The 13833-nt window shown below is 40.6% G+C and overlaps 3 non-coding genes across 3 annotated transcripts; all 3 read left to right on the forward strand.

The window, feature by feature from the left end:
• The first annotated feature begins 1672 nt into the window (after nt 1-1672).
• On the forward strand, nt 1673-1745 carry TRNAK-UUU (transfer RNA lysine (anticodon UUU)). The gene has a single exon. It is a non-coding gene; the product is annotated as a tRNA-Lys (tRNA).
• A 3892-nt stretch (nt 1746-5637) lies between these two features.
• On the forward strand, nt 5638-5710 carry TRNAK-UUU (transfer RNA lysine (anticodon UUU)). Its single transcript has one exon. It is a non-coding gene; the product is annotated as a tRNA-Lys (tRNA).
• Nucleotides 5711-7279: 1569 nt separating this feature from the next.
• Nucleotides 7280-7352, forward strand: TRNAK-UUU (transfer RNA lysine (anticodon UUU)). Its single transcript has one exon. It is a non-coding gene; the product is annotated as a tRNA-Lys (tRNA).
• Nucleotides 7353-13833: the final 6481 nt, after the last annotated feature.

Here is a 13833-nt window from a genome sequence, read left to right on the forward strand (position 1 = left end):
TTAGAGGAGCTAAGAAGAGCATTTTTCAGAGCCTGGATAGCTCAGTCGGTAGAGCATCAGACTTTTAATCTGAGGATCCAGGGTTCAAGTCCCTGTTCAGGCGTACTTGCTAAAGCAAGCTGTCAAATGTCTTTATTGAGCACATCTTTGATTTTCCACTGAGTCTCTGCATCTTCAGTGCCGTGTTCTACTGTGCAAAACCAAGGGTATAAAAGCAGCTTGAGAACATCTTTGCTTATTGCAGAAACAACCCTTCTATGTCTGTTTAGCAGATTTTGAGCACATTTTTGATTTTCCACCAAAGCTTTGTTTCTTTACCTCCATATTTTATGTTAAGACGCTTAGAGGAGCTAAGAAGAGCATTTTTCAGAGCCTGGATAGTTCAGTCGGTAGAGCATCAGGGTTCAAGTCCCTGTTCAGGCGTACTTGCTAAAGCAAGCTGTCAAATGTCTTAATTGAGCACATCTTTGATTTTCCACTGAGTCTTTGCTTCTTTATTGTCGTGTTCTACTGTGCAAAACTGAGGGTATAGAAGCAGCTTGAGAAAATCTTTGTTTTTTGCAGAAACAACCCTTCTATGTCTGTTTAGCAAATTTTGGGCACATTGTTGATTTTCCACCAAAGCTTTGTTTCTTTACCTCCATATTTTATGTTAAGACGCTTAGAGGAGCTAAGAAGAGCATTTTTCAGAGCCTGGATAGCTCAGTCGGTAGAGCATCAGACTTTTAATCTGAGGGTCCAGGGTTCAAGTCCCTGTTCAGGCGTACTTGCTAAAGCAAGCTGTCAAATGTCTTTATTGAGCACATCTTTGATTTTCCAGTGAGTCTCTGCATCTTCAGTGCCGTGTTCTACTGTGCAAAACCAAGGGTATAAAAGCAGCTTGAGAACATCTTTGCTTATTGCAGAAACAACCCTTCTATGTCTGTTTAGCAGATTTTGAGCACATTTTTGATTTTCCACCAAAGCTTTGTTTCTTTACCTCCATATTTTATGTTAAGACGCTTAGAGGAGCTAAGAAGAGCATTTTTCAGAGCCTGGATAGTTCAGTCGGTAGAGCATCAGGGTTCAAGTCCCTGTTCAGGCGTACTTGCTAAAGCAAGCTGTCAAATGTCTTTATTGAGCACATCTTTGATTTTCCACTGAGTCTCTGCATCTTCAGTGCCGTGTTCTACTGTGCAAAACCAAGGGTATAAAAGCAGCTTGAGAACATCTTTGCTTATTGCAGAAACAACCCTTCTATGTCTGTTTAGCAGATTTTGAGCACATTTTTGATTTTCCACCAAAGCTTTGTTTCTTTACCTCCATATTTTATGTTAAGACGCTTAGAGGAGCTAAGAAGAGCATTTTTCAGAGCCTGGATAGTTCAGTCGGTAGAGCATCAGGGTTCAAGTCCCTGTTCAGGCGTACTTGCTAAAGCAAGCTGTCAAATGTCTTTATTGAGCACATCTTTGATTTTCCACTGAGTCTCTGCATCTTCAGTGCCGTGTTCTACTGTGCAAAACCAAGGGTATAAAAGCAGCTTGAGAACATCTTTGCTTATTGCAGAAACAACCCTTCTATGTCTGTTTAGCAGATTTTGAGCACATTTTTGATTTTCCACCAAAGCTTTGTTTCTTTACCTCCATATTTTATGTTAAGACGCTTAGAGGAGCTAAGAAGAGCATTTTTCAGAGCCTGGATAGCTCAGTCGGTAGAGCATCAGACTTTTAATCTGAGGGTCCAGGGTTCAAGTCCCTGTTCAGGCATACTTGCTAAAGCAAGCTGTCAAATGTCTTTATTGAGCACATCTTTGATTTTCCACTGAGTCTCTGCATCTTCAGTGCCGTGTTCTACTGTGCAAAACCAAGGGTATAAAAGCAGCTTGAGAACATCTTTGCTTATTGCAGAAACAACCCTTCTATGTCTGTTTAGCAGATTTTGAGCACATTTTGGTTTTCCACCAAAGCTTTGTTTCTTTACCTCCATATTTTATGTTAAGACGCTTAGAGGAGCTAAGAAGAGCATTTTTCAGAGCCTGGATAGTTCAGTCGGTAGAGCATCAGGGTTCAAGTCCCTGTTCAGGCGTACTTGCTAAAGCAAGCTGTCAAATGTCTTAATTGAGCACATCTTTGATTTTCCACTGAGTCTTTGCTTCTTTATTGTCGTGTTCTACTGTGCAAAACTGAGGGTATAGAAGCAGCTTGAGAAAATCTTTGTTTTTTGCAGAAACAACCCTTCTATGTCTGTTTAGCAAATTTTGGGCACATTGTTGATTTTCCACCAAAGCTTTGTTTCTTTACCTCCATATTTTATGTTAAGACGCTTAGAGGAGCTAAGAAGAGCATTTTTCAGAGCCTGGATAGCTCAGTCGGTAGAGCATCAGACTTTTAATCTGAGGGTCCAGGGTTCAAGTCCCTGTTCAGGCGTACTTGCTAAAGCAAGCTGTCAAATGTCTTTATTGAGCACATCTTTGATTTTCCAGTGAGTCTCTGCATCTTCAGTGTCGTGTTCTACTGTGCAAAACCAAGGGTATAAAAGCAGCTTGAGAACATCTTTGCTTATTGCAGAAACAACCCTTCTATGTCTGTTTAGCAGATTTTGAGCACATTTTTGATTTTCCACCAAAGCTTTGTTTCTTTACCTCCATATTTTATGTTAAGACGCTTAGAGGAGCTAAGAAGAGCATTTTTCAGAGCCTGGATAGTTCAGTCGGTAGAGCATCAGGGTTCAAGTCCCTGTTCAGGCGTACTTGCTAAAGCAAGCTGTCAAATGTCTTTATTGAGCACATCTTTGATTTTCCACTGAGTCTCTGCATCTTCAGTGCCGTGTTCTACTGTGCAAAACCAAGGGTATAAAAGCAGCTTGAGAACATCTTTGCTTATTGCAGAAACAACCCTTCTATGTCTGTTTAGCAGATTTTGAGCACATTTTTGATTTTCCACCAAAGCTTTGTTTCTTTACCTCCATATTTTATGTTAAGACGCTTAGAGGAGCTAAGAAGAGCATTTTTCAGAGCCTGGATAGTTCAGTCGGTAGAGCATCAGGGTTCAAGTCCCTGTTCAGGCGTACTTGCTAAAGCAAGCTGTCAAATGTCTTTATTGAGCACATCTTTGATTTTCCACTGAGTCTCTGCATCTTCAGTGCCGTGTTCTACTGTGCAAAACCAAGGGTATAAAAGCAGCTTGAGAACATCTTTGCTTATTGCAGAAACAACCCTTCTATGTCTGTTTAGCAGATTTTGAGCACATTTTTGATTTTCCACCAAAGCTTTGTTTCTTTACCTCCATATTTTATGTTAAGACGCTTAGAGGAGCTAAGAAGAGCATTTTTCAGAGCCTGGATAGCTCAGTCGGTAGAGCATCAGACTTTTAATCTGAGGATCCAGGGTTCAAGTTCCTGTTCAGGCGTGCTTGCTAAAGCAAGCTGTCAAATGTCTTTATTGAGCACATCTTTGATTTTCCACTGAGTCTCTGCATCTTCAGTGCCGTGTTCTACTGTGCAAAACCAAGGGTATAGAAGCAGCTTGAGAACATCTTTGCTTATTGCAGAAACAACCCTTCTATGTCTGTTTAGCAGATTTTGAGCACATTTTTGATTTTCCACCAAAGCTTTGTTTCTTTACCTCCATATTTTATGTTAAGACGCTTAGAGGAGCTAAGAAGAGCATTTTTCAGAGCCTGGATAGCTCAGTCGGTAGAGCATCAGACTTTTAATCTGAGGATCCAGGGTTCAAGTCCCTGTTCAGGCGTACTTGCTAAAGCAAGCTGTCAAATGTCTTTATTGAGCACATCTTTGATTTTCCACTGAGTCTCTGCATCTTCAGTGCCGTGTTCTACTGTGCAAAACCAAGGGTATAAAAGCAGCTTGAGAACATCTTTGCTTATTGCAGAAACAACCCTTCTATGTCTGTTTAGCAGATTTTGAGCACATTTTTGATTTTCCACCAAAGCTTTGTTTCTTTACCTCCATATTTTATGTTAAGACGCTTAGAGGAGCTAAGAAGAGCATTTTTCAGAGCCTGGATAGTTCAGTCGGTAGAGCATCAGGGTTCAAGTCCCTGTTCAGGCATACTTGCTAAAGCAAGCTGTCAAATGTCTTAATTGAGCACATCTTTGATTTTCCACTGAGTCTTTGCTTCTTTATTGTCGTGTTCTACTGTGCAAAACTGAGGGTATAGAAGCAGCTTGAGAAAATCTTTGTTTTTTGCAGAAACAACCCTTCTATGTCTGTTTAGCAAATTTTGGGCACATTGTTGATTTTCCACCAAAGCTTTGTTTCTTTACCTCCATATTTTATGTTAAGACGCTTAGAGGAGCTAAGAAGAGCATTTTTCAGAGCCTGGATAGCTCAGTCGGTAGAGCATCAGACTTTTAATCTGAGGGTCCAGGGTTCAAGTCCCTGTTCAGGCGTACTTGCTAAAGCAAGCTGTCAAATGTCTTTATTGAGCACATCTTTGATTTTCCACTGAGTCTCTGCATCTTCAGTGCCGTGTTCTACTGTGCAAAACCAAGGATATAGAAGCAGCTTGAGAACATCTTTGCTTATTGCAGAAACAACCCTTCTATGTCTGTTTAGCAGATTTTGAGCACATTTTTGATTTTCCACCAAAGTTTTGTTTCTTTACCTCCATATTTTATATTAAGACACTTAGAGGAGCTAAGAAGAGCATTTTTCAGAGCCTGGATAGCTCAGTCGGTAGAGCATCAGACTTTTAATTTGAGGATCCAGGGTTCAAGTTCCTGTTCAGGCGTACTTGCTAAAGCAAGCTGTCAAATGTCTTTATTGAGCACATCTTTGATTTTCCAGTGAGTCTCTGCATCTTCAGTGCCGTGTTCTACTGTGCAAAACCAAGGGTATAAAAGCAGCTTGAGAACATCTTTGCTTATTGCAGAAACAACCCTTCTATGTCTGTTTAGCAGATTTTGAGCACATTTTTGATTTTCCACCAAAGCTTTGTTTCTTTACCTCCATATTTTATGTTAAGACGCTTAGAGGAGCTAAGAAGAGCATTTTTCAGAGCCTGGATAGTTCAGTCGGTAGAGCATCAGGGTTCAAGTCCCTGTTCAGGCGTACTTGCTAAAGCAAGCTGTCAAATGTCTTTATTGAGCACATCTTTGATTTTCCACTGAGTCTCTGCATCTTCAGTGCCGTGTTCTACTGTGCAAAACCAAGGGTATAAAAGCAGCTTGAGAACATCTTTGCTTATTGCAGAAACAACCCTTCTATGTCTGTTTAGCAGATTTTGAGCACATTTTTGATTTTCCACCAAAGCTTTGTTTCTTTACCTCCATATTTTATGTTAAGACGCTTAGAGGAGCTAAGAAGAGCATTTTTCAGAGCCTGGATAGTTCAGTCGGTAGAGCATCAGGGTTCAAGTCCCTGTTCAGGCGTACTTGCTAAAGCAAGCTGTCAAATGTCTTTATTGAGCACATCTTTGATTTTCCACTGAGTCTCTGCATCTTCAGTGCCGTGTTCTACTGTGCAAAACCAAGGGTATAGAAGCAGCTTGAGAACATCTTTGCTTATTGCAGAAACAACCCTTCTATGTCTGTTTTGCAGATTTTGAGCACATTTTTGATTTTCCACCAAAGCTTTGTTTCTTTACCTCCATATTTTATGTTAAGACGCTTAGAGGAGCTAAGAAGAGCATTTTTCAGAGCCTGGATAGCTCAGTCGGTAGAGCATCAGACTTTTAATCTGAGGGTCCAGGGTTCAAGTCCCTGTTCAGGCATACTTGCTAAAGCAAGCTGTCAAATGTCTTTATTGAGCACATCTTTGATTTTCCAGTGAGTCTCTGCATCTTCAGTGCCGTGTTCTACTGTGCAAAACCAAGGGTATAAAAGCAGCTTGAGAACATCTTTGCTTATTGCAGAAACAACCCTTCTATGTCTGTTTAGCAGATTTTGAGCACATTTTTGATTTTCCACCAAAGCTTTGTTTCTTTACCTCCATATTTTATGTTAAGACGCTTAGAGGAGCTAAGAAGAGCATTTTTCAGAGCCTGGATAGTTCAGTCGGTAGAGCATCAGGGTTCAAGTCCCTGTTCAGGCGTACTTGCTAAAGCAAGCTGTCAAATGTCTTTATTGAGCACATCTTTGATTTTCCACTGAGTCTCTGCATCTTCAGTGCCGTGTTCTACTGTGCAAAACCAAGGGTATAAAAGCAGCTTGAGAACATCTTTGCTTATTGCAGAAACAACCCTTCTATGTCTGTTTAGCAGATTTTGAGCACATTTTTGATTTTCCACCAAAGCTTTGTTTCTTTACCTCCATATTTTATGTTAAGACGCTTAGAGGAGCTAAGAAGAGCATTTTTCAGAGCCTGGATAGTTCAGTCGGTAGAGCATCAGGGTTCAAGTCCCTGTTCAGGCGTACTTGCTAAAGCAAGCTGTCAAATGTCTTTATTGAGCACATCTTTGATTTTCCACTGAGTCTCTGCATCTTCAGTGCCGTGTTCTACTGTGCAAAACCAAGGGTATAAAAGCAGCTTGAGAACATCTTTGCTTATTGCAGAAACAACCCTTCTATGTCTGTTTAGCAGATTTTGAGCACATTTTTGATTTTCCACCAAAGCTTTGTTTCTTTACCTCCATATTTTATGTTAAGACGCTTAGAGGAGCTAAGAAGAGCATTTTTCAGAGCCTGGATAGCTCAGTCGGTAGAGCATCAGACTTTTAATCTGAGGATCCAGGGTTCAAGTCCCTGTTCAGGCGTACTTGCTAAAGCAAGCTGTCAAATGTCTTTATTGAGCACATCTTTGATTTTCCACTGAGTCTCTGCATCTTCAGTGCCGTGTTCTACTGTGCAAAACCAAGGGTATAAAAGCAGCTTGAGAACATCTTTGCTTATTGCAGAAACAACCCTTCTATGTCTGTTTAGCAGATTTTGAGCACATTTTTGATTTTCCACCAAAGCTTTGTTTCTTTACCTCCATATTTTATGTTAAGACGCTTAGAGGAGCTAAGAAGAGCATTTTTCAGAGCCTGGATAGTTCAGTCGGTAGAGCATCAGGGTTCAAGTCCCTGTTCAGGCGTACTTGCTAAAGCAAGCTGTCAAATGTCTTTATTGAGCACATCTTTGATTTTCCACTGAGTCTCTGCATCTTCAGTGCCGTGTTCTACTGTGCAAAACCAAGGGTATAGAAGCAGCTTGAGAACATCTTTGCTTATTGCAGAAACAACCCTTCTATGTCTGTTTTGCAGATTTTGAGCACATTTTTGATTTTCCACCAAAGCTTTGTTTCTTTACCTCCATATTTTATGTTAAGACGCTTAGAGGAGCTAAGAAGAGCATTTTTCAGAGCCTGGATAGCTCAGTCGGTAGAGCATCAGACTTTTAATCTGAGGGTCCAGGGTTCAAGTCCCTGTTCAGGCATACTTGCTAAAGCAAGCTGTCAAATGTCTTTATTGAGCACATCTTTGATTTTCCACTGAGTCTCTGCATCTTCAGTGCCGTGTTCTACTGTGCAAAACCAAGGGTATAAAAGCAGCTTGAGAACATCTTTGCTTATTGCAGAAACAACCCTTCTATGTCTGTTTAGCAGATTTTGAGCACATTTTTGATTTTCCACCAAAGCTTTGTTTCTTTACCTCCATATTTTATGTTAAGACGCTTAGAGGAGCTAAGAAGAGCATTTTTCAGAGCCTGGATAGTTCAGTCGGTAGAGCATCAGGGTTCAAGTCCCTGTTCAGGCGTACTTGCTAAAGCAAGCTGTCAAATGTCTTAATTGAGCACATCTTTGATTTTCCACTGAGTCTTTGCTTCTTTATTGTCGTGTTCTGCTGTGCAAAACTGAGGGTATAGAAGCAGCTTGAGAAAATCTTTGTTTTTTGCAGAAACAACCCTTCTATGTCTGTTTAGCAAATTTTGGGCACATTGTTGATTTTCCACCAAAGCTTTGTTTCTTTACCTCCATATTTTATGTTAAGACGCTTAGAGGAGCTAAGAAGAGCATTTTTCAGAGCCTGGATAGCTCAGTCGGTAGAGCATCAGACTTTTAATCTGAGGGTCCAGGGTTCAAGTCCCTGTTCAGGCGTACTTGCTAAAGCAAGCTGTCAAATGTCTTTATTGAGCACATCTTTGATTTTCCACTGAGTCTCTGCATCTTCAGTGCCGTGTTCTACTGTGCAAAACCAAGGGTATAAAAGCAGCTTGAGAACATCTTTGCTTATTGCAGAAACAACCCTTCTATGTCTGTTTAGCAGATTTTGAGCACATTTTTGATTTTCCACCAAAGCTTTGTTTCTTTACCTCCATATTTTATGTTAAGACGCTTAGAGGAGCTAAGAGCATTTTTCAGAGCCTGGATAGCTCAGTCGGTAGAGCATCAGATTTTTAATCTGAGGATCCAGGGTTCAAGTTCCTATTCAGGCGTGCTTGCTAAAGCAAGCTGTCAAATGTCTTTATTGAGCACATCTTTGATTTTCCACTGAGTCTCTGCATCTTCAGTGCCGTGTTCTACTGTGCAAAACCAAGGGTATAGAAGCAGCTTGAGAACATCTTTGCTTATTGCAGAAACAACCCTTCTATGTCTGTTTAGCAGATTTTGAGCACATTTTTGATTTTCCACCAAAGCTTTGTTTCTTTACCTCCATATTTTATGTTAAGACGCTTAGAGGAGCTAAGAAGAGCATTTTTCAGAGCCTGGATAGCTCAGTCGGTAGAGCATCAGACTTTTAATCTGAGGATCCAGGGTTCAAGTCCCTGTTCAGGCGTACTTGCTAAAGCAAGCTGTCAAATGTCTTTATTGAGCACATCTTTGATTTTCCACTGAGTCTCTGCATCTTCAGTGCCGTGTTCTACTGTGCAAAACCAAGGGTATAAAAGCAGCTTGAGAACATCTTTGCTTATTGCAGAAACAACCCTTCTATGTCTGTTTAGCAGATTTTGAGCACATTTTTGATTTTCCACCAAAGCTTTGTTTCTTTACCTCCATATTTTATGTTAAGACGCTTAGAGGAGCTAAGAAGAGCATTTTTCAGAGCCTGGATAGTTCAGTCGGTAGAGCATCAGGGTTCAAGTCCCTGTTCAGGCGTACTTGCTAAAGCAAGCTGTCAAATGTCTTTATTGAGCACATCTTTGATTCTCCACTGAGTCTCTGCATCTTCAGTGCCGTGTTCTACTGTGCAAAACCAAGGGTATAGAAGCAGCTTGAGAACATCTTTGCTTATTGCAGAAACAACCCTTCTATGTCTGTTTAGCAGATTTTGAGCACATTTTTGATTTTCCACCAAAGCTTTGTTTCTTTACCTCCATATTTTATGTTAAGACGCTTAGAGGAGCTAAGAAGAGCATTTTTCAGAGCCTGGATAGCTCAGTCGGTAGAGCATCAGACTTTTAATCTGAGGGTCCAGGGTTCAAGTCCCTGTTCAGGCGTACTTGCTAAAGCAAGCTGTCAAATGTCTTTATTGAGCACATCTTTGATTTTCCACTGAGTCTCTGCATCTTCAGTGCCGTGTTCTACTGTGCAAAACCAAGGGTATAAAAGCAGCTTGAGAACATCTTTGCTTATTGCAGAAACAACCCTTCTATGTCTGTTTAGCAGATTTTGAGCACATTTTTGATTTTCCACCAAAGCTTTGTTTCTTTACCTCCATATTTTATGTTAAGACGCTTAGAGGAGCTAAGAAGAGCATTTTTCAGAGCCTGGATAGTTCAGTCGGTAGAGCATCAGGGTTCAAGTCCCTGTTCAGGCGTACTTGCTAAAGCAAGCTGTCAAATGTCTTTATTGAGCACATCTTTGATTTTCCACTGAGTCTCTGCATCTTCAGTGCCGTGTTCTACTGTGCAAAACCAAGGGTATAAAAGCAGCTTGAGAACATCTTTGCTTATTGCAGAAACAACCCTTCTATGTCTGTTTAGCAGATTTTGAGCACATTTTTGATTTTCCACCAAAGCTTTGTTTCTTTACCTCCATATTTTATGTTAAGACGCTTAGAGGAGCTAAGAAGAGCATTTTTCCGAGCCTGGATAGTTCAGTCGGTAGAGCATCAGGGTTCAAGTCCCTGTTCAGGCGTACTTGCTAAAGCAAGCTGTCAAATGTCTTTATTGAGCACATCTTTGATTTTCCACTGAGTCTCTGCATCTTCAGTGCCGTGTTCTACTGTGCAAAACCAAGGGTATAAAAGCAGCTTGAGAACATCTTTGCTTATTGCAGAAACAACCCTTCTATGTCTGTTTAGCAGATTTTGAGCACATTTTTGATTTTCCACCAAAGCTTTGTTTCTTTACCTCCATATTTTATGTTAAGACGCTTAGAGGAGCTAAGAAGAGCATTTTTCAGAGCCTGGATAGCTCAGTCGGTAGAGCATCAGACTTTTAATCTGAGGATCCAGGGTTCAAGTTCCTGTTCAGGCGTGCTTGCTAAAGCAAGCTGTCAAATGTCTTTATTGAGCACATCTTTGATTTTCCACTGAGTCTCTGCATCTTCAGTGCCGTGTTCTACTGTGCAAAACCAAGGGTATAGAAGCAGCTTGAGAACATCTTTGCTTATTGCAGAAACAACCCTTCTATGTCTGTTTAGCAGATTTTGAGCACATTTTTGATTTTCCACCAAAGCTTTGTTTCTTTACCTCCATATTTTATGTTAAGACGCTTAGAGGAGCTAAGAAGAGCATTTTTCAGAGCCTGGATAGCTCAGTCGGTAGAGCATCAGACTTTTAATCTGAGGATCCAGGGTTCAAGTCCCTGTTCAGGCGTACTTGCTAAAGCAAGCTGTCAAATGTCTTTATTGAGCACATCTTTGATTTTCCACTGAGTCTCTGCATCTTCAGTGCCGTGTTCTACTGTGCAAAACCAAGGGTATAAAAGCAGCTTGAGAACATCTTTGCTTATTGCAGAAACAACCCTTCTATGTCTGTTTAGCAGATTTTGAGCACATTTTTGATTTTCCACCAAAGCTTTGTTTCTTTACCTCCATATTTTATGTTAAGACGCTTAGAGGAGCTAAGAAGAGCATTTTTCAGAGCCTGGATAGTTCAGTCGGTAGAGCATCAGGGTTCAAGTCCCTGTTCAGGCGTACTTGCTAAAGCAAGCTGTCAAATGTCTTAATTGAGCACATCTTTGATTTTCCACTGAGTCTTTGCTTCTTTATTGTCGTGTTCTGCTGTGCAAAACTGAGGGTATAGAAGCAGCTTGAGAAAATCTTTGTTTTTTGCAGAAACAACCCTTCTATGTCTGTTTAGCAAATTTTGGGCACATTGTTGATTTTCCACCAAAGCTTTGTTTCTTTACCTCCATATTTTATGTTAAGACGCTTAGAGGAGCTAAGAAGAGCATTTTTCAGAGCCTGGATAGCTCAGTCGGTAGAGCATCAGACTTTTAATCTGAGGGTCCAGGGTTCAAGTCCCTGTTCAGGCGTACTTGCTAAAGCAAGCTGTCAAATGTCTTTATTGAGCACATCTTTGATTTTCCACTGAGTCTCTGCATCTTCAGTGCCGTGTTCTACTGTGCAAAACCAAGGGTATAAAAGCAGCTTGAGAACATCTTTGCTTATTGCAGAAACAACCCTTCTATGTCTGTTTAGCAGATTTTGAGCACATTTTTGATTTTCCACCAAAGCTTTGTTTCTTTACCTCCATATTTTATGTTAAGACGCTTAGAGGAGCTAAGAGCATTTTTCAGAGCCTGGATAGCTCAGTCGGTAGAGCATCAGATTTTTAATCTGAGGATCCAGGGTTCAAGTTCCTATTCAGGCGTGCTTGCTAAAGCAAGCTGTCAAATGTCTTTATTGAGCACATCTTTGATTTTCCACTGAGTCTCTGCATCTTCAGTGCCGTGTTCTACTGTGCAAAACCAAGGGTATAGAAGCAGCTTGAGAACATCTTTGCTTATTGCAGAAACAACCCTTCTATGTCTGTTTAGCAGATTTTGAGCACATTTTTGATTTTCCACCAAAGCTTTGTTTCTTTACCTCCATATTTTATGTTAAGACGCTTAGAGGAGCTAAGAAGAGCATTTTTCAGAGCCTGGATAGCTCAGTCGGTAGAGCATCAGACTTTTAATCTGAGGATCCAGGGTTCAAGTCCCTGTTCAGGCGTACTTGCTAAAGCAAGCTGTCAAATGTCTTTATTGAGCACATCTTTGATTTTCCACTGAGTCTCTGCATCTTCAGTGCCGTGTTCTACTGTGCAAAACCAAGGGTATAAAAGCAGCTTGAGAACATCTTTGCTTATTGCAGAAACAACCCTTCTATGTCTGTTTAGCAGATTTTGAGCACATTTTTGATTTTCCACCAAAGCTTTGTTTCTTTACCTCCATATTTTATGTTAAGACGCTTAGAGGAGCTAAGAAGAGCATTTTTCAGAGCCTGGATAGTTCAGTCGGTAGAGCATCAGGGTTCAAGTCCCTGTTCAGGCGTACTTGCTAAAGCAAGCTGTCAAATGTCTTTATTGAGCACATCTTTGATTCTCCACTGAGTCTCTGCATCTTCAGTGCCGTGTTCTACTGTGCAAAACCAAGGGTATAGAAGCAGCTTGAGAACATCTTTGCTTATTGCAGAAACAACCCTTCTATGTCTGTTAAGCAGATTTTGAGCACATTTTTGATTTTCCACCAAAGCTTTGTTTCTTTACCTCCATATTTTATGTTAAGACGCTTAGAGGAGCTAAGAAGAGCATTTTTCAGAGCCTGGATAGCTCAGTCGGTAGAGCATCAGACTTTTAATCTGAGGGTCCAGGGTTCAAGTCCCTGTTCAGGCGTACTTGCTAAAGCAAGCTGTCAAATGTCTTTATTGAGCACATCTTTGATTTTCCACTGAGTCTCTGCATCTTCAGTGCCGTGTTCTACTGTGCAAAACCAAGGGTATAAAAGCAGCTTGAGAACATCTTTGCTTATTGCAGAAACAACCCTTCTATGTCTGTTTAGCAGATTTTGAGCACATTTTTGATTTTCCACCAAAGCTTTGTTTCTTTACCTCCATATTTTATGTTAAGACGCTTAGAGGAGCTAAGAAGAGCATTTTTCAGAGCCTGGATAGCTCAGTCGGTAGAGCATCAGGGTTCAAGTCCCTGTTCAGGCGTACTTGCTAAAGCAAGCTGTCAAATGTCTTAATTGAGCACATCTTTGATTTTCCACTGAGTCTTTGCTTCTTTATTGTCGTGTTCTACTGTGCAAAACTGAGGGTATAGAAGCAGCTTGAGAAAATCTTTGTTTTTTGCAGAAACAACCCTTCTATGTCTGTTTAGCAAATTTTGGGCACATTGTTGATTTTCCACCAAAGCTTTGTTTCTTTACCTCCATATTTTATGTTAAGACGCTTAGAGGAGCTAAGAAGAGCATTTTTCAGAGCCTGGATAGCTCAGTCGGTAGAGCATCAGACTTTTAATCTGAGGGTCCAGGGTTCAAGTCCCTGTTCAGGCGTACTTGCTAAAGCAAGCTGTCAAATGTCTTTATTGAGCACATCTTTGATTTTCCACTGAGTCTCTGCATCTTCAGTGCCGTGTTCTACTGTGCAAAACCAAGGGTATAAAAGTAGCTTGAGAACATCTTTGCTTATTGCAGAAACAACCCTTCTATGTCTGTTTAGCAGATTTTGAGCACATTTTTGATTTTCCACCAAAGCTTTGTTTCTTTACCTCCATATTTTATGTTAAGACGCTTAGAGGAGCTAAGAAGAGCATTTTTCAGAGCCTTGATAGTTCAGTCGGTAGAGCATCAGGGTTCAAGTCCCTGTTCAGGCGTACTTGCTAAAGCAAGCTGTCAAATGTCTTAATTGAGCACATCTTTGATTTTCCACTGAGTCTTTGCTTCTTTATTGTCGTGTTCTACTGTGCAAAACTGAGGGTATAGAAGCAGCTTGAGAAAATCTTTGTTTTTTGCAGAAACAACCCTTCTATGTCTGTTTAGCAAATTTTGG

This window comes from Eleutherodactylus coqui, chromosome 7, assembly GCF_035609145.1.
Source record: "Eleutherodactylus coqui strain aEleCoq1 chromosome 7, aEleCoq1.hap1, whole genome shotgun sequence".
In the NCBI taxonomy this organism is placed as follows: Eukaryota; Metazoa; Chordata; class Amphibia; order Anura; family Eleutherodactylidae; genus Eleutherodactylus; species Eleutherodactylus coqui.